The sequence below is a fragment of the Cygnus atratus genome, chromosome 3, assembly GCF_013377495.2.
Source record: "Cygnus atratus isolate AKBS03 ecotype Queensland, Australia chromosome 3, CAtr_DNAZoo_HiC_assembly, whole genome shotgun sequence".
Classification (NCBI taxonomy): Eukaryota; Metazoa; Chordata; class Aves; order Anseriformes; family Anatidae; genus Cygnus; species Cygnus atratus.
Window position 1 is genome coordinate 78,774,426 of NC_066364.1, and position 26,289 is coordinate 78,800,714.

General features: G+C 43.7%; 1 long non-coding RNA gene across 1 annotated transcript; it reads left to right on the plus strand.

Moving 5' to 3' along the window:
- LOC118254632 (uncharacterized) lies at nt 1-25,021 on the plus strand. The gene is made up of 6 exons (XR_004780710.2): nt 1-258; nt 11,090-11,192; nt 12,123-12,226; nt 13,067-13,113; nt 14,356-14,445; nt 24,678-25,021. It is a non-coding gene; the product is annotated as an uncharacterized LOC118254632 (long non-coding RNA).
- The last annotated feature ends 1,268 nt before the right edge of the window (nt 25,022-26,289 follow it).

Genomic DNA, 26,289 nt, shown 5'->3' on the forward strand with positions numbered 1-26,289 from the left:
CGTTCTGGACAAAGAGTTAAAAGTGAGCAGTACCCAGAGAAATGCACGCACCATCAAGCACACTTTGCCTCCCCAGTTAAAAGCAGGAGAGTGAAACAAAAGCAATGGAAGAAGCCAAGAGGAAAGCCCTGCCACTTGAAGCTTCGAACTTGCTGTAAAGCTACCAGCGGTGACAAGGATTACTTGTTCTCTCTTTCCTCCTCATCTTCCTGACAGCTGTTGGGGAACATCAACAAGACTTTCAAGCACATCTGGAGGGTAAGTGCAAAAAAAAGTCTCTTGATGCAAATGAGATGCTCCAATGCCTCAGCTAGGAAACTTTCCATCTCCAATCCTGCAAGGGGTCGGAAACCCCTCAGGCGCCATATCATCTATTATTACTCTCTATTTTCCAAAAGCTGCCTTTGTGAGTGACCTCCATTCCTATGTCTCAGTAGGCAGCTGGTTCTGTCATTCAGTATCATGCTAGTTATTCCTGAAGAGTCCTAAATAGTTCTGTCCGTTTCTGCATGACAGCTCCAGCCTACTCAGAGCAGGCCAGATTCCTGCTCTTACAAGAATCCTCTGTAACATCTTTACCTCCTACAAGGTATTATTACTTTATTACTCCCAAAAAGAGTCACAGAACCAGCTACAAGGACAAGGCCCAGCTACCACATCTTTATGTACATGACCAAAAAGGAAAAGATCTCCAAGGACAGAGGCAGGCAAAGAATCATGGTCCAGCCCTGCAACTTCAATGGACTGCAGTGATCACCCTTCTTTTCTGCCACGGATATGCTTGCCCCACTGCAAGGAACGAGCTCACGACATGCACTTAGAAAAAGCACTGCACCACGAGTGCACTTCCCAGCCCAGAAGGTCCTAAGCAAAAGCTGGAGAAGTATAGTGTGCTTACACCCATCCACACAATATGTATATCCTCTCTTGCCTGTCAAGAACCTAACATGGCAGGCAGATTTTCCCCATTTGTCCCGTTACCATCTAAATTCTGATTTTAGGTATTCCATCCAAAGTCCTGGAGAACATTTGCCTCAGGGTAAGTCTTACTTACATTGCATATACTGATATGCTGAGACGGCGCGGTTTGAATCGCCTCCCAGATCAGATCACAGCTTTTACAATCTCATAAAGTCTGCTTTTTTGAACAGGAAACCAGTAGGTTATTATGGTTAGAAAGTTGTTAGGGTCTTATTCATGAATTAGAAAACAAAATAACAAAAATAATCTTCAAAAATTCCATGTGGAAATGTATTACTTTACACTGTTAAGTAAAAATAACTGCTTTAGTATTTACATTTTTTAAAACAATAAGATATTATGTTAAAAATTTGGAGAGTGCATGTAGAACTTTTCCTGGTAACATCAGTGCAAACAATATTCTGTGCTGGATTGCGGCACATAATGTGTGGACATAACAATTAGGAACCATCTGGTGACCTGGCGCTTGCTGGTATAGGAATGAAATTTCAATTAAGTTTTATTATCAGAAAGTCTAAGTGACAGCTCCCACTTGAAACCCCAGAGCCACTAAACTGTGCAAATAAAGAGAAGGATGTCACCCAGCTAATGGGTTGGATCACAGTGCTTGATCACATACTTTGTAAATAATGTGCTCCCTTCCCGTGTTCTTGGGCACAAATCGCTTATGCAGTTGGATTTCTGAGAAGAGCTGGCCATACGGCAGGTAAATTGGGAATCACACTGCAATTTACTGAGAACAAGGCAATACAATCGAGGAGTCAATCATCTCCCAGGTTTGACAAGCAAGGATTGCATCTCGTGCAAAATAAGAAAAGCCCAGCTGAAAAGCTGTACTCTAGCAGTAAGACAGTGGTTAACACTGCAACTGTGTTTGGTTTTTACTTACAGCTGTGAAAGAGAACTCAGAAATTCTTCTCCCACCCCAAAAGCTCACCTTGCTATCAGACAGCAATTCAGATGGTTGTCTTCAGGGTCTCAGAAAAAAAAAAAAAAACAGCCTATCAGCACATTTCAAAAGAGAGAGATTATGAATGGTACATCCAGGACTATAAAAGACTTGGTCTTTTAGCTATGAAATATGTTCCCACACTGGATGAACAAGCCCTAGATATCCTGTCCTTTCTCAGCCATTGATTACTATCATTGCTAGGATTGCCATCTTTAATATTTAGTGTATAATACTAGGGGTCTGACAAAAAGTATCAGTCACCTCATCCAAAAATGCTTTACCTTTTCCACGTTACAGTTTGATTATAATTCTAGTTCCATTAAAGAAATAGACTCTGCAGCTACTGACCCATGAAAGTTATTACAGATCTCAATTTTATAGTCAGGAAACCAATCTGTGGTACAATCACAGCACCTGGAGAAGATCTGTTCTGTTTCATCCACTCTCCAGTTCTCTAAACCAGGATGAGAATTTACAAATAAAAAACTTAAACCCAGATTGTGGCCCACTGCACTTCAAGCTCATTCAGGAAATCCTCCACAGACCCTAACCTCTGGAGAGGGTTGCAGTCTCCAGCTCCGGAGAATTTCTCCAGCATACACTCACAGATATGGGGATACGCTTGACTTTGCAGCATTATCCATTAGCCTCAAAGTATCTGCCAGTTTAAGAAGGAAAGTAGAGGATTTCTATACATCCCTTTTTAAGTTTCAGAATTCTCCTCTTTTAGCAAAGGAGACTGTGCAGCTGCCACCAATAATACTGGTTGTTGTTTGTATTTATGCTTTTTGAGCACTTTATATGAATTGAAGCATTTCTCCCTCCTAAAACAGTTTCTCACAGGCCCTGTGTTCAGTAAGGCAGCGAGCTTTGTGCAGACAGAAACTATTCATGGCGTTGAAAAATCCTAACAGAAGTTGACGCTACTGAAGCAAAACATCAGAAGCATAATCCTGTTCTCAGAGTAAGCTCTGCTTGGAAACTAAATGACCAAAGTGCTCCCAAGGGCAGCAATTAGTATTTTAGCCAGTGGATTCATTTGGGGAGACTCTTGTAAATTTAATGAATTCCCCCGTAGTCACTCCATCATCATCACTAATATGCTGGCAGTGCTGCTACAGATAATGCTGCCAATACATTACAAGCCCTCCCTTACTGCCTGAAATTTTAATTCAATGGGTTCTGCATGCAAACTCCTCTCCGATGGTGCTACTTGCTGTTAATGCCATCACAGATGGGCCTCTTGGGAGCATAACAAGGCTAAACCCGGTACACTTGGCAGGACGGCGCTGGGAAGGCAGGACATTTTGCACCCGAGCTCCTGTTCTTTCTCTCTCACCTCCCCTCCCTAATACTTGTGCCTCTAAACTAGACCATAATTAGATCTATCCCTCCTGGGCTTCATTTTGCAAATTAGGGGAAAGCACAGGGGAGAGGCCTGAGTGAAACCTCAGGCTCCCTGTGTATTCAGCCAGCACTTAGACATGAATATGGAAGTGCTGAATTCAGCAGTGACACACAGCTACAGAAAACAGCGCTCGAAGGACTCAAGGCTTCATCTAACACATTCCCGTGCCCTTAGGCAAAAATCAACTTGTAGCTACGTCATTGCTGATGGATTTTGGTCTCTCTCCTTCTTAGAAACCCCCGTAAGAGAGATCACGCACCTTCCCCAGGCAACGTGTTCCAGTGCTTAATTACCCTGAATGGTAAAAGTTTTTCCCAGTGTCAGACGTCAGCGGCTCCTGGCACTATTTAAGTCCATCATTCCCCAACCTCTACACTACAGAGGGAACACGTTATTCCCTTCTTTGTTAAGGCAGCTTTCTGTGTGCTTACGACTTGCCTTTCATCCCAGTTTCTTTTCTCTGGACTAAGCAAGCACAGGTCTTTCAGCCTTCACAGAAGGGCTGAGGTGGGAGGGGACCTCTGGAGCCCATCTGCTCCAAGCCCCTGCTCCAGCAGGGCCACCCAGAGCGGGCTGCCCAGGACCATGCCCTGGGGGCTTCTGAAGATCTCAAAGGAGGGAGATCCCACAGCCATGAGAGCGCTTTCCCTCACAGACCAGTGCTCTCTGGTCATTGCTGTTGCTTTCTAATTACATCTTTACTTCAAGGAAGAAGTGTAAATTACCTTGGCCTATGCACAATCACACCAGTGGAAGTTCTACCTAGGACCTAGTAGCCAGGAAGAACTACCTCACACACCTTCCAGTCTCTCTCTGTTTAATATTATCTGCATGTTTAATACACATCCTTCCTCTTCTATCAATTAATTGTTAAGGAAAATACTGACTATGCCCAGAGTCACTACAGACCCTTACAATGCCTCACTGCTAACTTATTTCCATTTTGACAGTCACCCATGCAGGAATATTCGCTGAGGACACAAAGCCAACCACATCAGAAAATCCACATCCAGAGCACGTTCCCCAGCTTATCTGCAGGAATGTCAGAGCATCCTAATGTCAGGACACATGACATCATCTGCCTCTTCCCTACCCAAACAGCCTGTTACACTGTCATAGAAAATAATAGATTAGTCTGATATGATTTGTTCTGGATAAATCCATGCTGGCTATTACTCATTTCCTTGTTATCTTCCAAGCATTTACAGAATGTTTACATGATTATTTGCTACGGTATTTTTCCTCTTGGATTTCAAAAGGAAAACAGTCAGGCACCATGCAGGTAATCAGTAGTAAGGACAGTCTGTCCAGAAAAACAAACGATGAGTAAGCGAGTACAATATACCTCAGTGGCTTATGTCTGTAAGCAACCAAAACTCTAATAGATCAAAGTGCAATTGAATAGGGAAAAAAAAAAAGCCTGTGAAGTGAGGTTAAAGAAATCCTTTATGTTCCTTACTCATCTTTACTCACGGTTTAGACAGATCCACCAGAATCTGCAGAAACCTAATAATGACAGGATTAAAGCACAGTGGTATGATCAGACTCATTCAACCCCTTGCCTTGCCAGGATGACTTAACTGCTATAAAACCACACTAACAAGAAAAACAGTTCAAGATGTTCTAAAGAGGAATATTTACATGAATTGGAATAGAAGTTGCGTTTCTGGTAAGTTGCATTGCTATATGGGCTGGAGATGACTTATGGTCTAGACCTCTCGTGATCAGTGCTTAGGAAGAAGCTTCCTTCCAGGTGTAACCAAGCAGAGGATAACACCTTCTGTGAAGCATCAGGCATTGGAACTTGCTGGAGACAAAAGAGCCCAAATCAGGTAGAAAGTCAAATGCTTTTGTAGATGTTGTACTCTGGCTACATCAAAAATAATAAACAGAGCAAGGCCATAGCACAAGCCTATGCCCTGGTAAATGAACAACCATGGTGTTTAACAGCCCACACATCACCTCCCGGGCTTTAGTTGCACCCAGCAGCCCGATCCCAAGTGTGCAGGCTTCCTTGGGGGACATCATGGGCCGAGGCAGTTCCCAAGAAATAGACTTGATAAGACCCTCCCTGTCTTTAGGAGAAAGAATTTGGTGATCTCAAAATGATCAAGGCTCTGCCACTTGACGATAGGCTGGAAGATAGATCGTGGGCTGCTGTATTTACAGTATACACAAAGCCTTGGAGAGCAGCCTGGAAACAAAAGGTTTCCCAGAGTGGAGTAAAGAACCTTAACGGCAATCTGCGACAAGCTCCAAGCATGTCTCTGCCCAATCCTTCATCACCATGTCAATGTCATAGTTGTGGCTTAAGCTGGTGAGCAACTCTCTGCTCAGCACACTGAGAGGCCAGGCTAGGCCTAAATCCCTCAAGTACAAGTCTTGACGCTGGACGCTAGTGCATGCTTGAGTAGAGAAACACAGCTCCCTTTTCTCCCCATCCAAGAACATTATAAACCTTCTCATCCCTTGGCAGATCCCAGTTTGCAATTCAGGAGAGATAGGTATAACCCCTTTTCCCTAAGAAGGAGCATTATGTAGAAGTGACCTCTTTCTTCCCAGAATGACTGGGCCCCCCCAGATCCCAGCTTTTATGGTAGACAGACTTGAATGTGGTTGGAAGGGCAGAGATATTTCAGGTCTTCACCAACTTCAAAAGTAAAGGAGAAGGTAAAGCTGAAATGTACTTTAAAAATTAAGGAACCTTAATCATTCTTTAAAATTCCCCTTCACCATTCCTTCCACTTATGCATCCATATTTGTGTTTTACCTTCCCACCAGCATTTAAGCATTTTCTTTTTAAATTTGTAAAAGTTCTTTCTGAGTTTCCACAGCTGGACTCAGGTCACATTTCCCCCAAATAAAAAGCTGCAGCATCCCTTCCTCCTCTAAGTTTCAGTACTGCTTGGATTTAAGCCTGCACTGAGTCGTGCACTTCATGCAAATGACAGAAGCTTTGCAAAACTTTTGAGCTTTCCGTTCATCTTGACCATTTAATCTGCACTTTCTTTAAAAGATTTTTTTAAGTATGAAACTATTTTCAGTTTATTGTTATCAGATAAACTACAGTGTATTGAGCACCAGAAGGAATAAAGTTGAATGACAGACAACTTGAGCAAAGGCAAAATTTAATCTTCACATCTCAGCAAAGACTGGTGGAATCTGTAAAATCTAAAAGACTATTTTGAGTGCTAGAAGAAAGCATCTCAAGAACCTTTTGTTTAAATAACAATATTATTGTTTAAATTTGAAGTTAAGAAAAGCAACTATGGCATATCACAGATGGACCAAAATTTGCCTAAGATAGATCATTAAAGGAAAACAGAAACATAACTGGACAGTAGTAGCTTTAAAAGCTAAGAAGATCAAGACCAAGAGCAGAATTAGCAAATCCAGAAGAAAACTACAACATGCCTTGCTTCATTGCTTATGCATGACTGCAGCTTTAGTGTGCTCAGTAAATCAGTCTGAACCTTGTATTCACACTGGCTTTTTAGAAAGATCTATCACACAGGTAATTCTTTAACTTTTGTATTTGGAATTAATTTTGCTTTATCCAACCAAAACGTATCCTTTAAATACGAACTTAAATATGCAGCTACCAGGGTAGGAACTGTCATTTTCAATTATAAATTTGCCTCCGAATCCTATTAGTTCATTTCTATTTCAAAAGAGTAAAAGGAAGAGAGACAGTACCACCCATAAATCTACTTTTAATTTTCTGGTTCGGTTTGATTTCACTGTTCATGGATAAACATTAGATGTGATGCAAGAGGTTAATGTGGCTTTTCTTAACACTTTTCCTGCAGAAAGCTATGCCACGGCAACTGGGGCAGCACAGAAGATGTGTTTGTGTTATGCTCTTTTTTGCATAGTCCACGATAAGAAAGTAAATTTTGACTCTAAATTTGGTTTCTGTTCTCAAAGTACAGCCAAATCAACAGTGGATTTGCTCAGGTGCTTTGGGATTTCAATAAAAATAGTTATAAGTATGTATATGGGGCTTTTAATACTACGACTTTTCAATTTTTCAGTCTTAAATTTATTACCAGAAGAGTGAATTTGTAACTTGTAAACAAAAGAGCAAGAATTTCTTTACTGAGTCAGATTTCCCAAGGACTTGGACTGTAGGCTTCTTGGCAACAGTAAGAGCTTTGCCTTGGTCACTCTCCCTCAGACAGACTAGATGAGTGGCATGCTTTACAGTGTGGAGATGCATTCATTTCATGTTGAATTTTACCTGGAACTTACCAGATTTAACAACTGAGACATCTTTGAACACCAGGAGTAAATCCTTACTCAATGCAAACAATGAGGAAAGGAGGTGCAGATTTCAGAGTTACAGATTGGGAACAACATGGCAAAACTACCACCTTACCAAATACATTTAATAACCTTATTTTTTGAGTCAGCTGTTGTTAGATGAAGGCTGTAATTTGCTTTGGATGTACCATATTTAAGGGTCTTTACCCTCAGAGCATAAAAATTCAGGAGTAAGATCTCCCTTCCACAGAGGGCAAGCTGGGAGAATTTGAAACAGAGCCAGAGCACAATAAAGCCCTGTCTTTCAAAGATAAGCTGAAAAGACCTTTCCGCTGGGAACTAACCACTTAGTTAAATAATGTTATGCCAAGTTTTAAAAGCTGCTTTATCTAGGACTTTACAGAGTGGCTGTACGGGGTGTAACTAAAGGGCCAGTAAAAAGTATAAGAAAAGGGCACATGTACATAGCTCTTCTCACTATATTCTCAGCGTTTGCTAGTATATAGACTCAGAGTTGCAGCCCCCACAAAATGCTCCTGATTCCTTGGTGCTAAAGCAATTGCTTCAGCCAGCTGCATCCAAGACATCCTTGCTCCATCCTTTTATTCTTGTGGAAAAGCATACATGGGGCTCCCTCAGATCTTTCTGACTTCCAAGGGTGTGAGGTGGCAATATAACCCTTCTTCCAGAAGGGAGAAAGCAAAGGATGATAGTTCACTACAGGCATCTTTTAATTTTTTAAAAGGAAACAAATCAGGCTAACTAAATTTGTAACACTGGAGATATTTTAGGCTGACCTGATGGTCAAGATACTCCAGATCAACTAAGAAGAATCATCAGACTGAAACTGGGTTCCTTTAAATGATATTAATTGTCCTCAGGACTCTGCATACCACTCCAGTGAACTTTGGAGCTTGAGACCTTCATATGGATGAATGCTGGATGAGCACAAAGATAAGCTGAGAGTCTAACCAGCATCTCTTCTGCACCTCTTGACTGATCAGGAATGTCACCCCACTCATCTCTGGGGTGCCAAAAGCACTGGGCACCCCAATGTTAGTGTTATTTCTCAAAGACTGATTCTCATCCTAGCCCCTACGCTGGCGTTAGCAAAGACATACAAGGCAAAAAAAAGACATTTGTTTTCCACAGGCTCCACTAAGCATGCACTCCTGAAAGCAGGAGGAGGCTGTTTATATGCATAAGCCAAGCAAATCAGGAGCTGGAGTTGCTGACAGCCTGCTGGAAGAGCTCTGGTTTTAGGTGGGCTGCTGGGAAGGCTCACCCATCAGCTGTTCCCATCCCTGGGTTCCACTGTGCCCCATCCTACCATGGGGTCGTGCAAGGCTGTGAGATGTTACAAGACTAACTGAAGGGGAAAACAGATCACTGGGATTTTAAGATGTCTGTGCTTTTCTCCAGGCTTTGTTCTCCAGCACCGTTTCTCCAGAGAAGCTGACTACGTAGCTTTACCAGGCTCTTTTAGCCCCCTGAGAGTCCCTCAGGCACAAAAAGGAGGACATTTATTTTTCCCATAGATACCTCCGAATTCAGAAGTAACGCAGGCTATTCATCAGTGTCAAGTTTTGAGCTTCTTCATAAATCTCTTCACAACAGATTTTTCAGATAATAAATATTTATCGACCTGGAAAATCTGACTTTTTGCAGACTTCCTCACTTGTAGCAACCCAAGTAAGTACCGCATTTTCATACAGATATTCTCCACCTGCAAATATCCACTGTCCTTTAAAAATGTTAGGGCTGACATTGGATTATTTTGGGGGCTACTTCTGCATTATTATCACACACACCCCCCATAACCCACAATAAACCACACCAGAAGGGTTATTGTGGGAAAGGAAGCAGACTAGGAGAGACCAAGAACAGGATGACAGGATAAGCTTCCCTTGGGTAAACATCCCAAATGGTTATTGAATCACAGGGGTTTCATACTTACTCATAAAGTATACTTGGAAAAACACAGAACTACACAGGAAAAACAGCCATCTAGGTAAATACTGTAGACAAAAACCAGACTTTTCAATAACTTATTTTCAAGCCCAACTCATCCTAGCAGTAGGGAAGGATCAGTTCTAGCCTAGCTCCCTCCAGTCTCCTCCAGTGCCCTCAACACATGGAAGCAACTAGCCTAAGTCCTACAGAAACACCCACTAACCCTCCAGTCCAGTCACCCCCTGCCCCACTTTCACTCAAAGCAGCAACTTCTTTGCTGGGCTTGGACTGTCACCACAAGGCCAAGTTAGGATGCACCCAATCCAGCTCAGCAGGGCCCCCAGCAAGGCAGAGCCATGGAGAACTGGAGAGCAACCCTGCTGCAGTGTCAGCAGAATATGGACTGATGGGCAAGAAGGCTGAAACAGGGTGCTGGGCTGTGGGCAGGGTGGTCCCAGGTGGGGCTCATCAGGGCCATTAAGGCCTAGGAGGGCCCCCAGGGCCCTGACACTCTTCCCAAATACCTTTATCCAGTGCAGTATGGATTGTAACCCTGCAAGGCACAGTGGGTGTGAAATTCACAGGCAGACTTCAGTGGAGGTCTTACCTCTCACCTTTGAAGGGTGAGCTCACCTAAGGGGCCTCAGGGTTGTGTACCCACGCACACAGCTCTCCTACCGTGAGAGACCCTCAGCCAGGTGATGGGGAGCAGCAGCAGCAGCAGGTCCTTCATCCCCATCCAAACCCACCTGTGGCTGCATTCTCTCCTGCCCTTTCCTTGGGTGTGGTGCCAGCACAGAAATCCCTCTTCACTCCTTCCCTGTAGCCTGGGTTGGGGTTTGATGCAGCATCCAGAGGCACCACATCTGCAATTTAAACGTTGCTGCCTGCCACCTAACACAAGCTGGGTTACAAAACCGTGCAGCAGAACAATGCAGCACAGCAGTGCTGACCCTTGATATATCTGCAAATTAACCCTCTCTGCTGCATCACTGCAGCATGCAGTGCATTTTATCAGTGCTTGCTTTCTCTACAGCTTCCTGCAGTCCCAAGCAGGGGAACAGCTGAGGCAGTAGCCATTTGCCACCTAATGGCACAGGGGGACTTCCCACAAACACAGTTTACCCAAGTGCCATCTGCTCTCCCACGTAGTCAGGAATGTTTTTCTTGTGTAAGGAGTTTTCCTGATCTCATTTATACAACCCTCTGAGGCATATTAAGCCCAAAGCCTAATTGTTTTTGAGCTGAAGACATATTTAGACAGTCAGGGTCTAAAATCATGTGTTCTGAAATCTAGTTGTGGTTAATTGCCAAAAAAAAGTGAAAGGACTAAAATATTCTCCGCTTTTCTCTTGCCTTAGCCTCTGTCTGAACTCCTCCAGTTTGTTTTTGCTAGCTCTCTTGTTTACAGCCAAGGCGAGTCTCACACTGCGTCGTCCCAAGATGCACGAACAATTTCAAAGTACTTTGTTCTTCTGCGGATTCCTCACCCTTGCTGGAAGAGCATTATTAATCACCTAACCATCCCCCAGGTCTCCAAACCAAAGAGGCCGTTGCTCCCTGCAGAAGCATCTTCCCAGAGCCTCCCGGCTGAGCCTTCCCGTTCCCCTGCTCCTTCTTCTGCTGACCCCCCAAGTACGTACGAATTGTGCTGACTTTTTAAAAGAAATGACTGCAGGTGCCTAGCACTTTGTTTATTCTGGCAAGGCTGAAAATAGCAACCGCTAACAAATATTTTGCCCTTCACAAGGCTTCTCGCAGAGATGCAGCTGTTATCTCATCTAGTAAAAGTGCCAGCCCTGAGGGGAAAACAGACACTTAATTAGGTTAGGATAAGCTTCAAAAAGGTGACTATCTAAAATTAATACCCATAATGCTGTGTGGGCTTGGATCCTCAAACTGAATCCTCGCTTGTGTGGTAGGGAACAATTATTTTCAGCTTTTTGTTTCCCATGCCTGTCTCTCACGGCCTGATGATTCTGTTTAATCATCAAAACCAGCATGGAAGAGGAAAAAGCATGGCTTTGGCAAGGTGGATAGACCCCCCAGGACATAAAGTTGAACTTCTAGAGAATATATCACCCTCCGGACTCCTGAATTCACAAATCTGCTAAGGCACAGAGCATCCACAGAGTCCATTCGGGTTTTACAGTGAGACCAATGCATTTTGCAGAACTTTGGGATTTTTGTCTGTACCCTGTGAAAATCCCCACAACAAATGGTGGAAGCTGAGACACCTTTTCCCCAGTAAACTTTAGCACCTTAACACAAGAAGCTTCCTGTAATTAGGGACATAGTGCCAAATTTGCAAAGAACAAATCCAGGCCACATTAAATTATTATTATTCATTCCAAAATAAAGAGGGTTTTGGACAAAAAAGCCTCCAAAGTGAGATAAGGAACTATTTTGAGCCTCTACCATCCGTACAAAAAGGAAAAGTTATTCAAGCACACTGCCTTTTTCGTAAAACAGCAATTACAATAATAATAATACAAAACACATTTTTTTGGGGGAGGAGGAAATTGAGCCACACGAGAGCCTCACCAAGACATTTCTATCTCACAGTCCACTGCAACAGCATCACCGAAAGAGCTCCAACAGAGAGACTACGCAAAAGGTCACACTTGAACATTTATAATGGCTTAGTCTGAAGGATCGCAAAACTCCAGGTACAATCCATTAATCCATTTTTTTGCAACACCCCATCATCCCTTTTTATTGAAATTCAAGAAGAGAGACATAAATCATGGGCCTTCCTACTTCTTTTTTTACATTAAGTCTGCTCTGAAGGCTTGAAAGTTTGCCTCGAACGTTTATGAGGACAACCAGGGCGGTCTGTCAAGGCTGCTTCCCTGCTCATGTATATAAAACTATTTTTAAAATTATGGGGTAGTATAGTCTGGTTAAGAGGCAGAAGGGATTAAGCCTGATTTAAAACACTTGAGGCTAAACAATGTTTGATATTTAAACAAAAATACCTTCCTGGGATTTCGTACAGGGTGTGTCAAGTTATATCTGTAGCTTCCCATAAGCACAGAGCCACACTCAGGAACTTATTGCAATTAAAAATAAATAAGCCATGTCCTTGTATCAAGCCTTGAGAAAGTAAATGTAAAGGAGACTGGAGCCAAGAAGTTCTAGGACGGTAAAACATTATTTTTAACAGTTTTGACTATGAATGCATAGGTAGAGAGAAGATCAGAAAGCCCCAAGCCTGCAGCAAATAAGAAGTGACACCTCACAGTTTAGCTTCCAGTGTAGACTACCATCCGATTTTTCCTCAAATTTGGCAATTTCTCTGCCCCACTGCTCATGAGGCAAATGACTATTGTAAGAAAGATGGAAATATTCCACTGGCCCACACAGTGTAAGGAAATAAAAGAAATCGCCTTCATTTCTCTGGATGGATTCCAGCCTCTGTACATTTTGATAGTTAAAACAACAATAAACATTCAGACCCATCCATAAAACGAATCATTAAAATTCCACCGTTTCTCCCGTCTCACCAGGGGAAGAAAATCGGTCTGAAATAGGCATTGTTATAGAAGACTCCAGGGTAAGTACAGCAGCTTCTCTTCCAGAGAATTTTCTCCATATGCCCTGGGCCATGGCTCTGCTTTTCCCATGAAAAGCATGCAACACAAAACGCCTGGACAAGCCAGGATCCAGGGCCACGAGTTACAGAAGGGTAACATCATTCACTGCTATCCCTTTTGTAACACTCCAGCTCAGACAGCAGCAACGAGGGCTGGAACAAGCTTTGGCTCAGAGCTCCCTCAGGCCAAAAGCAACACCTCGTGGGCTGCTCTACAAACTTACCTCATAGCTGGATGATAGCTCGTGGATACGAGCTGTCTAGCCCCGCTTCTATTGCTTGTGCAGATAGCAACCCACAAGTGCTTCAGTTGCTCCAGCTTGTTCTCTTTACTTAATTTCTCAATTCATAACCTGATGGCATCTGGAGCTCCCACCTGTAAGGTGGTACAAAATAACGAGCAGGGGGCTGTTTCGGTGAGCTCGCCCTGGCACAGCAAGAGCAAGTTCAAGAGCAAGAACAAAGCTCCAGGCATGGCCCACGGTGAGCACACTTCACAAAGCTCCTGCAGCTACAGAGGCTTGTGTGCACAAGGACAGATGGGTCCAGGTCTTGACATTACGACACCCCAGAGAACTGGGCAGGACACATCTCCTTCAGTTTCCAAGGATTTACCTTGAAGAAGTCACCGTGTCACAGAATTTGAGAAATTCAATAGCAAATATTAAGTCAAAAGCACTTATATTTACTTTAGTCAAGGAAAGGAGCTGAGGGAAAGTAAAGGCCTTAAAATCTTATGCAAAAGGTAAACACTGCTGGATCTTGTCCATAAACGCGTTGCTGAGACCACAAACCTTACTGAACCTTTCCCAAAACTGTATTGAGTTTCAGACTTCACGACGAGTCCAGCTGAACTTTGCCTGATTTCTAAATTTTGGCAGAACTGTTGGAGTTCTAGTTACCAGATGCCAAATAATCATTCTTTCAAGATAAAGGGTAACTCGAATCATAATCATTCATGTTGCAAAACTACAGAAGTAGCTGGAGTTACACAGGGGAGCAGCCTGACCCACCATCTTCCAACATTAAATGAATTACAGGAGGAAATTTAGCATTTTTATATTTTACTTTTACAGGTCATTAAATACCAATGTAATTGCTGTGCTGTTTCATTTCTAGAACATGAATTCTAATTAATAGCATTGCAGTCAGTTAATTTAATATGGTAATAGCTCCAGAATAGCTTAATTGTTGTCATTACAGAGCACCTGCAGATGTTCAGCCAATCAGCCCATTCATTACCTGACCACTCTCATGTATGCCTATGGAGAGAAACCTCTGCCTGCAGGAAAGGTAATAAAATGCTTCCAGCACTACTGCTGGAAAAAGCTTTGTCTTTTCCAAGGGTGAAAGGTCTAAGGGGAAGGAGGTGGTTGTAGTTAGGCAGGAGAATTTTTTTTTGACATCACTGGCATTTTAGAGAACGGAAGTCTCTCTGAATGTCTGTAACCAGAAGGTGCTGTCCTGCACTGCCTTTCACTTGCAGGGCTGTTTAATTCAGCCTCATGTTGCAGATGCCCACCAGCTCTGTATAAGTCAGCACTGGTCCATTTCTATGTCATTTAAAGCAAATTTTTATGTAGACATGATTGGGAGGAACCGGATGGCACTATTCTCACTGCACTTCATGGCACCCATCTAGATGGAAAAAAAAATCCCGTGTCGTTCCTGGAGACCTGGGAGAAGGGGGAAAATTGACAAATATACTTTATAAGTTCAGCTCTTCTCACCAAGAAACTCTTCTTTTAAGGTGTACCTTTTGGTCATACCTGGGCAAGAAAGCAAACTGCTACAGCAGTGCCTTGTCTTTGCCTTCCTAAAGACTCACATTTTCTTTATGACTTATGTACCTCTGCGTGCACCTGGAATCTTAAAAACCACAATCAAAATGAAGACCAGAACTTTCATGGAAGTAAAATACTACTTCCAATCTGAAGGTAAAGAAACAAAGGCAAACAGAGAGAAGTGCCTTTCCACAGCCACATCAGTTAAGCAACATGTGCAACAACCTGGAATCACAGAAAAATGGAGGTGGGCCAGGACCTTGTCTTGCCCACGCCCCCACTCCACGCAGGGGCACCTTTAAGGAGAGAGCAGGTTGCAGGGGGCCTCCTACAGACAAACTCTGTGTATCTTCAAGGATGGAGACCCTACATCTTCCCAGGGCCATGTGTCCCCGCGCTGCACCCCTCTCCCTGGGACATTTCTGACCCTGTACTGAGCTGGCATCTGCCTCGCTGCAGGGTGTGACTTCTGCCCCTGTGTGCCTTGCGCTGTGCAGCTCTGGGAAGAGCCCGGTTCCATCTCCTCAGCCCCCCCAGCTGGCAGCAGCAACCGGATCCCCTGAGTTGTCTCCAGGCTGAACAGACCAGGTCCCTTCATCTCTCCGCACGCTGCCATTGCTTGCAGTTAGAAGGCAGCGTGCCTTTATTCTGGGCTTGAGCTGCAGAGATGTGCCTGTCCTTGTTTCCACGTCAGGGTCGGTAGCTCTTCACAACTGGCATGCGAGACTGTACTTTGCCTTCCTAAATTAGAGACTCTGCGTGGTGGTGGGAAGCCAGCGGGAGATGCTGCTTCTTCGGCGGGTAGGACAGTGCCAATCTGCCTACAAGGAGCGCTGGGCCTCGGCATGAACGAGAGGCTCCTGGCAAGCGTAGGTCCTGGGGCTCCTCTCGTTCCCAAAAGCTGTCTTCCCCCAAATGCTGCAGGCCTCACCTCTTTTCTCTGCTTGGAAATCCGCCTGCAGTTAGTGCAGCCTGAGTTATCTTGGTTGTAATGACTCAAATAGATGTAACCTTGTTTCCAAAGCATGCTGCGGGATGTAAAACAGGAAAGAACTGTTCATCTCTTTGTGAAAGGCAATGGGCGTTCTCTACAATTTATTCAGGCTCTTACTCTCTCTGCAAGTTAAAACTTGCAACGTTAATAGAGGCTCAATCCTGACAGCCTTTAAAAAAGGAGGAGGACAGATGACCTCTGTGGCATGCGCTCTAGGTTTCTACAGCACAAGAAACATTATAGCATCATTTTCAGGAGAGGAGAGAAATTTCTGGCAGAGGAGCAAGACTGAGCGAACAAGCTGAACTTGCCCTGCGATGTCTCCCCTCAGTAGCAGAGACCTGATTTTGCTTTGAGACTTGTTCAAACACAGCGAAGTAGCAGCAGATTTCAGCACAGAATAGAGCCTTAATTCACAGCTCGGTAAATGTGCCCTTTATTCTGCTTCAGTACAGATCATCCTTATCTATATATTTGACATCCAGGTTCACTAAGTCCAGGGACTATTGTGAAGCAGAACTATAAAAGAACATTCATTCTGATTTAGTTTTGTAATTAAGCTGAGGTCCTTGGGTCTAATTCAAGGCCATTTCAATCTCTAAGCTTCTAGAAGAGTTGTTCCGATTTTATACCAGCATGTGTTAAAGAAAATACTGGCCTCTTTTCCTGGAGCTGGACTTGCACAATGCTTACATTTAAAAATAATCCCACTGAGACCCCCATAGCTGCTTTGATTGCAAAAAGCCAAATGTTCCTATCCACTACACAGTGAGGAAAGGAGCAAAGGGCTTTGCGAACTGGAAGAAAGGACGAGACAAAAGCGCAGATGAGATGGGAGAGAGCTTTGCCCCATATTCCTGTGAGTTTGCAGAATCCCTTCCATATAAATATTGAAAAGTTCAATATCTGCAAGTTTCGGAGAAGCCAGCGAGCAGTCCCTGGAAAGGGCATAACCCGTAACAACCAGCATGTTTTTCAGGCAAAGTTAAAGCTGCTTGCAGCAGCGTTAGCAGGAGCTCAGCGCAGCTGCAGTCGCCCCTTGCAGCACAGAGCATAGGTGAAGCAGCTCTGGCAGCAGGGATTTGTAAGGGCGGTGGGATAGCGAGCTACAGCCAAGCAGTGCCCCTGCCTCGATGGAAACGCTGCCCTGCTGAGCCTAGCTGGAGCAGGGCCCCTCTGCTGGCTGCATGGCTGCAGGGAGGTGCAGGTGAAGTCTCCTGAGCACTGCCCACCCCAGTGCGTACCCCAGCCTTTCCTCTCTTGCTGCAGGGAAGCCTCGGTTCTGCAGTGTGCACAGGCTGTTCGCAGAGGTCCTTTCTATCTCTCACGCTGTCACAAACCGCCTCCCTGTCCAAGAAGGCGCTTTGGGTTTATTTCTCAGCTTGCTGACAATTTCAGCTAGTTTTCCCTTCCTAACGACGGTAGAAAGGTAGGAGGCTTTCGGCCAAGATGAGCGGGAACTAGCACAGAAGCAGAGAAATGACCCCCCGCAGTTTCACGGGTGCTGAAGTCTGATCAGCATTTGGCTGACAAGTAGGAAAAAAATGAAAGAGATGTGCTATCTTCGCCTTCTTTTGCTCTCAAGAAAGACCTTGAAAGGTTTAACATCACTGAGACTGGGAACCTGAAGAAGAGAGACATGGGAGGCAGAAAAGAGCTGACCCCAAGCTGACTCTTCACTCTCTCCTCTGTGATTCACTGCAACTCACCCACCTGACCTGCGGACAACTCCCTCCAGGAAGAGAAAATAATCTCTTTAAAGGACATTTTTCTCTGAATAGAGAATGCTCAGTCATCTACAGTTTCCTCTCTCAGCATGTGAGAGATTGCAGTCTAGAGTGGAAACAGGAGGCCTGTCACGGCAGGGAAGGTGAATAAGGTAAGTTATCTGCTACTGAAACAAATGGCGTCTCAAAAAGAAGAAGAAAAAAGAAACCCACAAAAAATAAGAAAAGAAAAAAAAAAGAGAGAGAGAATCATCCAGATCAAAGATGAACAAAAGAGTCATTACCTCGCTGAGAAAAGTTACCTGTGTTCTGTCTGCTATCTCAGCAATGCCACCGAACTATTTCAAAGGGAGAGGAGTGTTAGAGTACAAACAAGAAAAGCAGTAAGAACAGCACGGTGAAGTTTTGTTCAAGAGAAATCAGAAACTCTGAGATGTTTGTGCCAACACGCTAGCGAGTCCTTTGCAACAGCCCTGTTTGACATCAGTCCCCAGGTGGGATCTGTCCTGTGTGTGTTCACCACTAGCTGGCCATGGAAAGATGTCAGACTGACGGCTGGACAGACTGTACTTCCACTGTAGCCATTGGTCTTTTTGGAAGTGGTTGGAGCTGGAAGGAAATGCATGGAAATAGAACTGCTTCTCCTTTTACTGCAAAAAATAAGCAAACCAAAGCAAAACAGGCGGTGTTTCTCTTCCTCTGCTTTTCCTGGATCTGAGAGGACAGAAAGGTAAAATAAAATCTGGTTCAAAAGGTTAACAGATTTTCAGCTCCAGGGAGTTATCACTATCATAAATTTCATTATTTTTACTTAATGATACATCTTACACACGTAACGTGTAGATAAACTGTGTGCACGTTAGCTTCTGTTGGGAAGTAAAGAACAACGTAACCAGTCTTCCTTAAATTTAGACATTTTGGATTTAGAAAACCATGCAACGCTCTGTTCTGAGCTTATACATGCAAGCCTTAACATTTATTGTAGCGTACTGTATTTTGCTCCTTTTTAACACAGTTGTGCTAGTCAGCAAAGAGTTTATTCACAGACCTTCCTAGTTACGATTTTTCCAAAGGAAATTTATTTTCCAGGGTCGTTTTAAAAATATATTCTATTCCAAGCTGTTGGAGAGCGTTTTCCTTTGAACGGATTTCCCTCTTTGTTCTCCAGCTGGCAGCCCACTCGCACGGGGTATTTCCAAGACTCACTGCTCACGTGCGAGATCCCAGCGACAGTGCAGAAGCCACCACTGAAGATGTGTGATATTGGGTCAGCTCCCTAGCAGGCTGATCTAACCTCCACAGACAAGTTGTTAAAAGCCAGCCACTTCCATCCCCCAACTAGAAGCCTGCACGCAGGGGGAACATTAATCTGGAAGGCTCCCCGCTGTACTCTCTGGGGTCATTTGACCAATTCCTATTTGCAGTAACATTCAAGTGACTACGGAAAGATGTGAACATAGCTTAGGTAATTGCTCAAGTGCTAAGACTGTTTTTTTCTCATTCTGCAGCCGATTCTCAGGCCCCCTTAGCTGGTGAGAATGCAGTTGGCTCTTGAGATTTAGAACTATGCCGTATGCCACAGCTTCAGCTAAAAATGTCTTAGCTGCTGGACATCACACAAAGCACATGCCAATTCCCTGAACCACTGCTCAACCCTTAGACAGACCGTTTCTTTTTCTAACCATGATAACTGACTGTCGGTAGGGATTCAAGAGGAGAGTAGCAAATACCATGTCATGGCAGCGAGGAAAGCTAAATCTGTTCAACCCTTGGCTGAATTTGTCCCTTTCTGCTATCAGGCAAGGGTGACAGATGAGACATTGCCTTAACCTGATGTAATTAAAAGATAGACCTGGGGGGGAGACAATACAAGTGACAGCTGTCAAAACAAAGTTCAGGAACAATATTCAAGTGCCTCTTATCACTGTTTATTCATTCAAAGGCTGTAGTAATAGAGAAAAGCGTGCGTACAGCTGCACATGCATGTCTGTACTTGGGAAGACAAGCAGTCCTTGCAGGCTTTGCCCGGAGCTGTGCAATGCTTTGGTGATGGTTGTTAGCAGACCAGCTCAGTACTGTGTATCTGTGCCTACCACTAGACGGTGTTTCACATTTGCAGCAGGTGGAGCCCAGAGATTCCTTGCTTGATGGTCCTTTTTCTCCATCCCAGGGATGCTCAATGGACATAAGTCAACTGAAATTGTGCCTTTGGTTTAGGCCATTTCTGGCTTGACAGTGCTGCCTTTGTAGTTAAATGTGAGTACTATAAATGAAGAGCGTTTGGCTAGATTTTACTCTCTGCAGCAGGGACGGTCAGGAAAACCACTGCCCTATCTTACGATGGTAGTCTGGCTGCTTCCTTGGCAGCCTTCAGCTGGCTGGATCCATCCCGCTTCCTTCAAGCACAGTTGGCACCTGAGGAGTCCCACAGGATTCCACCCAAAGCGAAAACAGGTCTTCCACACATCAGTCTGAAGAGACAAATTCTGGTGTCCGAGCCATTTTTCTGGTTCTGTTCACAGGGACTGCTTCCGGGTACCCTATACTGCCACACACAGGGAAGCTCTACCTGATCCACTTGTAAACGGCATGTGGCTCCGCAACCACAGGTTTGTCACTGCTGTGACGATACTGTGCTGTCACAAAAAAGCCAATGGTCATCCTTAGATGGATGAAGCCAAATGCCACTCCAAGCTGTATAAATAGGAATACAAGTAGAGCCTAAAAGACATTTATAAAATAAGAAACTCATATTCGATGAAGAGCTGGTAAGGCATGGTCTGGATTACTGCACCCAATGTTGGTGGCCCACTTCAAGGAAGAGATTCAGCGAAAGCGCGCAGCATGGAATGATCAAAGAGACTGGAAAGATTTAATCTGGAAAAGAGAAGGCAGAGGAGAGACTGGTGAGCCTCATGTACACAAAATGCTACTGCAAAGCAGGGAACTGGCTCTTCCCAACGCCTGTTGCAATAGGCCAGAATTAATGGCTTCGATTGCACAAGGGGGATGCAAATTTGACATTAGGAAAGCTTTCTAGTGGGAAGGTTAGGTTAGCACTCAGACTGCCTGGGGAAGTTGCGAAGTCTCCATCAGTGGAGGATTTTAAGAAGAGGTTAGACAATCATCTGGTCAGAACAGTTAGGAGGAGAGGATTCAAGGGGCTCTCATACTCTCTTCCAGTCCCATTTTTATAGTCCTATAACAGATTTTTTTGGATCAGTTTAGCTGTAGCTGTCCTTTCCAGACTCCTGCTGGCAGGGATGACATTTGAGAAAAGTGATGGGTAAAAGACTTCAGACGGTGTTTCTACATTTGCTTTGCATACTACCACGCTCACTGAAACTCCCCAAACTTTAATGAGTTAATCCATCAAAACAGTGGTTTTTTGTTTCCAAACATGTAAGTTTGTAGTGGGAGCAGGGGTGGATATTAAGCATAATGAAACCTTAATCCGAGGAGCTCCTGAGTGGTTTGCCTTTGATTTTGTGGTCATGGTAAGGTTTAGACACACACATGCATGTAATGTATACCAGAGAATAACTTAATGGCATGATTTTATAGCATGGCAAGTTCACTTGAGCACAAAGCATTCATGGTTCTCCTCACAAAGATCTCGGTTCCTTAAGCCTCGCTCCTGCAGGTAATACCCTTGAAACAAAAGGTACAGAACCCACGAAGGAGACAGCACAGCTCATAAAAAACAGTGTCAGGACTATGAGATTTTCAAGGCCAAGGCACCAGTTCATACCAGTTAGCTATTACTCTTGCATGACATCCTTGTAACTACTGGCAGCTGGGAAAAGGAAGATGTTATCTGGAATGAAAATCAGAGATTAGGCTAAATTTATATTCCTGCTGCCAGTAAAAACACCAACACAGGAGGCCAGATTTTAAAAAAGAACATGTGTCAATATGCGGATATGCATGTGTTATCTTTTAACACTGGGTGTTCCCCGCTGCTGTACGGGGAATTTAAAGATCTGTTGCCATCAATAACTTATGTATCCAGCCTTGTTTGAGCTTCACTGTTACATCTTACTGTTCCTATTTTCTATCACAATTCAAGATTTTGATATATATTTTTAAAGGGAAGCCGTAATTTTTCCCTAGTGTTTTATTTTCTTCTGAATTTCTGACCTAACTATAAACAGATTCTAGGTTTCCGTATTTCACGCACGTATCAAGACAAAGTCTCACCTGAACCTTCCTCCCATCCCTTTCTCACACCTTTCCTTCTAGGCTTTACCTTAGATTTCAGGATTCAAATTTTTGTATAATGCAAAGTGAGTCACTTTTTGGAAACTCTTCTTGCAGTGGTACAGGAGTTTTTGTGGCAGTGTGATGTGCCTTCACAAAGCACAGACCAGAGGAATCTCTGTTCTGTGTTTTGTGTTTGCCCATGTGAGACACATTTCAGTGCACATTTCATGCTGAGCCAGGGATCCTCTGGTCTTCGAGTATAATTCCCACTTATAGCTGTGGTCATTAAATGAAGTTAACAGGTGACAAGTTCAAGGTAAACAAGAGATTCTTGATGACACTCTACATGGTTAAGCTGCAAAACATCTTAGCAGAGGAATACATGTTAAAATGTATGTATGTTCAAAAAAGGGCAAATTCACAATGAAAAATCTATTAAGGACTCTTGAATCCAAAGGTACTGCCACTGAGCCAAAAATCCCTGGATCTTTGGAGCATTCTGGGGAGGGATCACTACAGGTTTGCTCTGTTCTTAAACTTTTCTCCAGGCTTCCCCATTTGGCTATCACTGGAGACAGGACACTGGTTAGGTGAACTTTTGTTCTGAACCTGGGTAGCTCTCTTTTCTTACACAGAATTGCCTGTACATGATGTGGGATGGCTCTGCCCCATAACCTCTAGTTTCACACTGGCAGATGACTCTCAGCTACAAAGCTGTAACGCAGACCCCAGCAAATCTGAGGTGCCAAGCACAGGACCTACTCTTTGCCAAGAGCACAGCCTCTCATGAGCTTGCAGTGCAGAGCCACATCGTGCTCAGAGCCCCCTGCAGTGCAGACGCATCCCACCACTCTCAAAAGCAATGGCTGTGCTGGGTGGCTCCGTATGGCACCGGGGGACCTGGAGCAGCAGGGACACCGGGATGCTGCACTGCAGGGTGGGAGGTGTCTTGGCAGGGGACACTGCCCTTGAAAGCACACAGGATTCAAAGGTATGTTCCCAGCTGCAGCCTGGCACATGTCCCCACCTCATCAGATAGTCTGGTGTAATAGTCCCCTGTGGTCCAGAATCTGTGCCTTATTTTCTTCTGAAAGTAACATAGATATGAATTAGCGGTACCACTTGTCCAGCTTGATATCCTTTCAAAGACACTAAGAAAGACAAAAAAACAACACTTGCCATAGCAACTACCCTGTTGCTAACCCAAAGTTGAGGCTGTTGAAATCTGTGGTCCTTGATATTTCGCTCTTGTTCTAAAAACGCTCTGATTCCTACTGAAACCAACCACATCCCTTCGTTCCGTGTCACGCACAGACCAAGCATGGTGGGTAGAAAGTACAAAGAGATCAAGGTCTCCACAAAGGAACGTAGAAAAACTTTCCTTCAGCAAGCTGCAATGGATCTGTATCAAACAGCATAACTGCAGACAGACAGACAGGTCTCTCCAGATCTGTTTAAAAAATGCTGCAGAGAAAAAAAAGCTAGTGCTCTTGATTAGACGGCTGCCTACCCTGCTGGTGCTTGTCTTTTTCTCAACTGCCTTCTCCGCTGTTATGCAACAAACGCTGTGGAACAAAAAGTGGAACCAAAGCAAACCAACTTAGGCTGAGAGTTTGACACAGCAGAGTAAAAGCTAGGCTCCCAAATTCACAGCAAACTTCTCCCAGATTTGCAGAAGCTGGGTTGGCTGCTGGCTCAGCTTACAAATAGGGAGCTGCACTCCACGCCATCAAGAGTTACGAGCCCAGTCCTGAGATGAGGAACCAGGTCCCCATCGCTGGGGCTGTGCTGCATCACTTCCACGGGAGATCAGCAGCGGAAGGCAGGTACCCACCTCACGAGCACCTGATGGCTTTTACTAGAGAATATATGTGATCCCCAGATTGTTAACTCCAGAGACAGAAAGTCAGTGAGAACAGATAATGCAAGCCTCTGTTCCAAAGTCCATGACATAAGTTGCCGTCATCACTTCAGGGGAATTAATTATTCATACAATTCTGAGGATACTGCGTCAGGCTGTACTGAGACTCAGAGCCCTGAGCTCTTAGCCAAAGTGTGCTATTTGGGAAAGCCAATCTCAAACCATTTCCCAAAGAACGGACTCTTATTTGTGCATACTTGCCCTATCAGACTTAAAATGAATTCCCAAGTCTTTGCAGCCTTCACACAGTTCATCAATTTCTCAAGATCAGTCTGGGGAGGTGCAGAGGAAGGCTCATGGTACTTTCATGTTTTCTCATTAAAAAACACCTATTGTTACATTAATAAGACAAGAGCATCTCAGCAGGACATAGAGCTATGTGACATTTCAAGGCTTTTGAAGAAAATGCACAGAAAGGAAGTGAACCCCAGCAGCTACAGCCAGCAAGAAAACAAGTAAATGAGCTTTTGGTGTGGAGAACAAAGAGGAGGGAGCCAGGGAATAGATGAAGAACGTGGAAACATAACAGAGAAGGGGAGATCGTTCTGCCTGGAAGCCTCATTAGTATCAACAGACATAAAAGAATGAAAGACTTCAGAGGTCAGACTGTTCTCATGTGTCCACCTCACTGAGGCTAGGACAAAAGGAATTGTCCCATTCCTTCCAGTGCATCACACCCTGTACTGAGCCCCACTCTGAATCGACTAAACAAACTGGTTACATTTGTTGAGTGTATGTATTACACCCTATTTATTTCTCCTTTTTTTTTTTTTCCTTTAGAGGAGCCCGCAGAGTAGGACAAAGATGCAGAGAACCATGTCTTATCATGGGGCCCGGGGAACCAGGACTCCTAGATTTAGTTACAGTAAAGCCAACATATCTCGTCATTTTTGCAGGCACGTCTCTCCATTTGGGCTCCTTCATCTTCACTTGATTATCCTTCCCTCCTTCCAAACAAACTTCATCTGAGACCATGCAAACCGTGCCTTACAGGGGAGCAATAAATCCTCCCTTTGATGCTGCTGCCACGCTGACCAGCGCCTCTCCACTGGGAGCAGCAGTTAGGCCCTGCCAGACCGAGGGAGTGAAAAGCATCTGTAAATCCTGGCTGCACGTCTAAACACCAACTCCCCTGCTCTGGAGCATGAGCAGCTGTTGGCAACAAAAGCAAGTCAATGTATGCTTTACAGAAATATTCGTAGTGAAAAGATGTTTTTAAAAGTCAGTGTTTTTTTTTTTTAATTTTCCTAACTGTTTGAGGTTGCCTTTCCATGAGTCCCATGGTTTGAGAAATGTGAGTTTAGTGCGTACCTGGCTTAATGCATTCCCCACCACACTGAAACCACTCCACCTTTATTGTAAGGGTATCTCCATTTAGCAAGAGAAAAGCATAAACCTTTTATGTACTCACTTAATAGTTTTCACTTATTCCTGTGTGCTTGAAAAGCTGTCCTTCCAAGTAGCCTCCATACCACACTGTGTTATTCCCACCTCACAGTTTGCTGAACTCTCCCTACATCCCTTCACTTAGACCAAGCAATTCAACTTTTCTGGTCAAAGACTGAGAAAATCTTAACGTCGTCATATGTCCTCAGGCCTTTTAGATATATTTGTATACTTCTGGATTATAATCTGGGGGAAAGTTTCCATAAAGCACATCTTATTCTTGCTTTTAAAACATTTTTTTTTCAGGGTAGGAATGAAATACTTTCACAGAGATTCCACACAGCATAACAAAATCTTCCAATTTATTGTACTGTTTTGGAAAATTTCCTTCATCAAACCAGACAGTATCTGTTTTAGCTGTCTTAGAAATATGGAAGTTTATACATTTCCAAAACATTTTCCTCCTGATCTAAAAATACCCAGTCTCTGACAAAGGACAGTGTCATTTTATTTGCAAGATTTGGTCAAACTGCTTTCAAGATTTAAAAAATGTTAAAAAAAAAATCATGCTGCAGTGTTATGGTCTTATAAAATATAACAAACTCTGAAGTAAGTTGATACATTTCTTCCATATGGAGGAAATCAGAAATTGAAGTGGCTTGAACCCGCCATAAAACAAAACAACAACAAACATTGGTAAAAGGTAAAAATACAGAACTTTTAATTAAAAGATCTGTTTTTCCCCTTAAAGAAAATCCCTACATAATTTTGGGATTTGTGACCTTTTAGGGTTGTTTGATTTTCATAAGAATCAAGCATTTTCATTTATCAGAATCTTTTCACGAGGAAAATAAGCAATTCCCTGACCAGTTCTTTGAAGCATCTTGGATTATCTACCCATATTTGTCACGTACAAGAAAAGAATAAAAAATATCCCACAGGTGGCGTCTTCCACACTGACTCTAATATTAGTAAGCAGATGCAAAAATTTAATTTATGAGCTGGCATTTATCGTCATTTCAAGGTGATTAGGAATACGTGTGTGAAGTGATGGATCTCAGTAGCCATAAGGAGCTGTTCTGCCTAAGCACAGCACTCACCTCAATAAGCCCAGAAGACAAC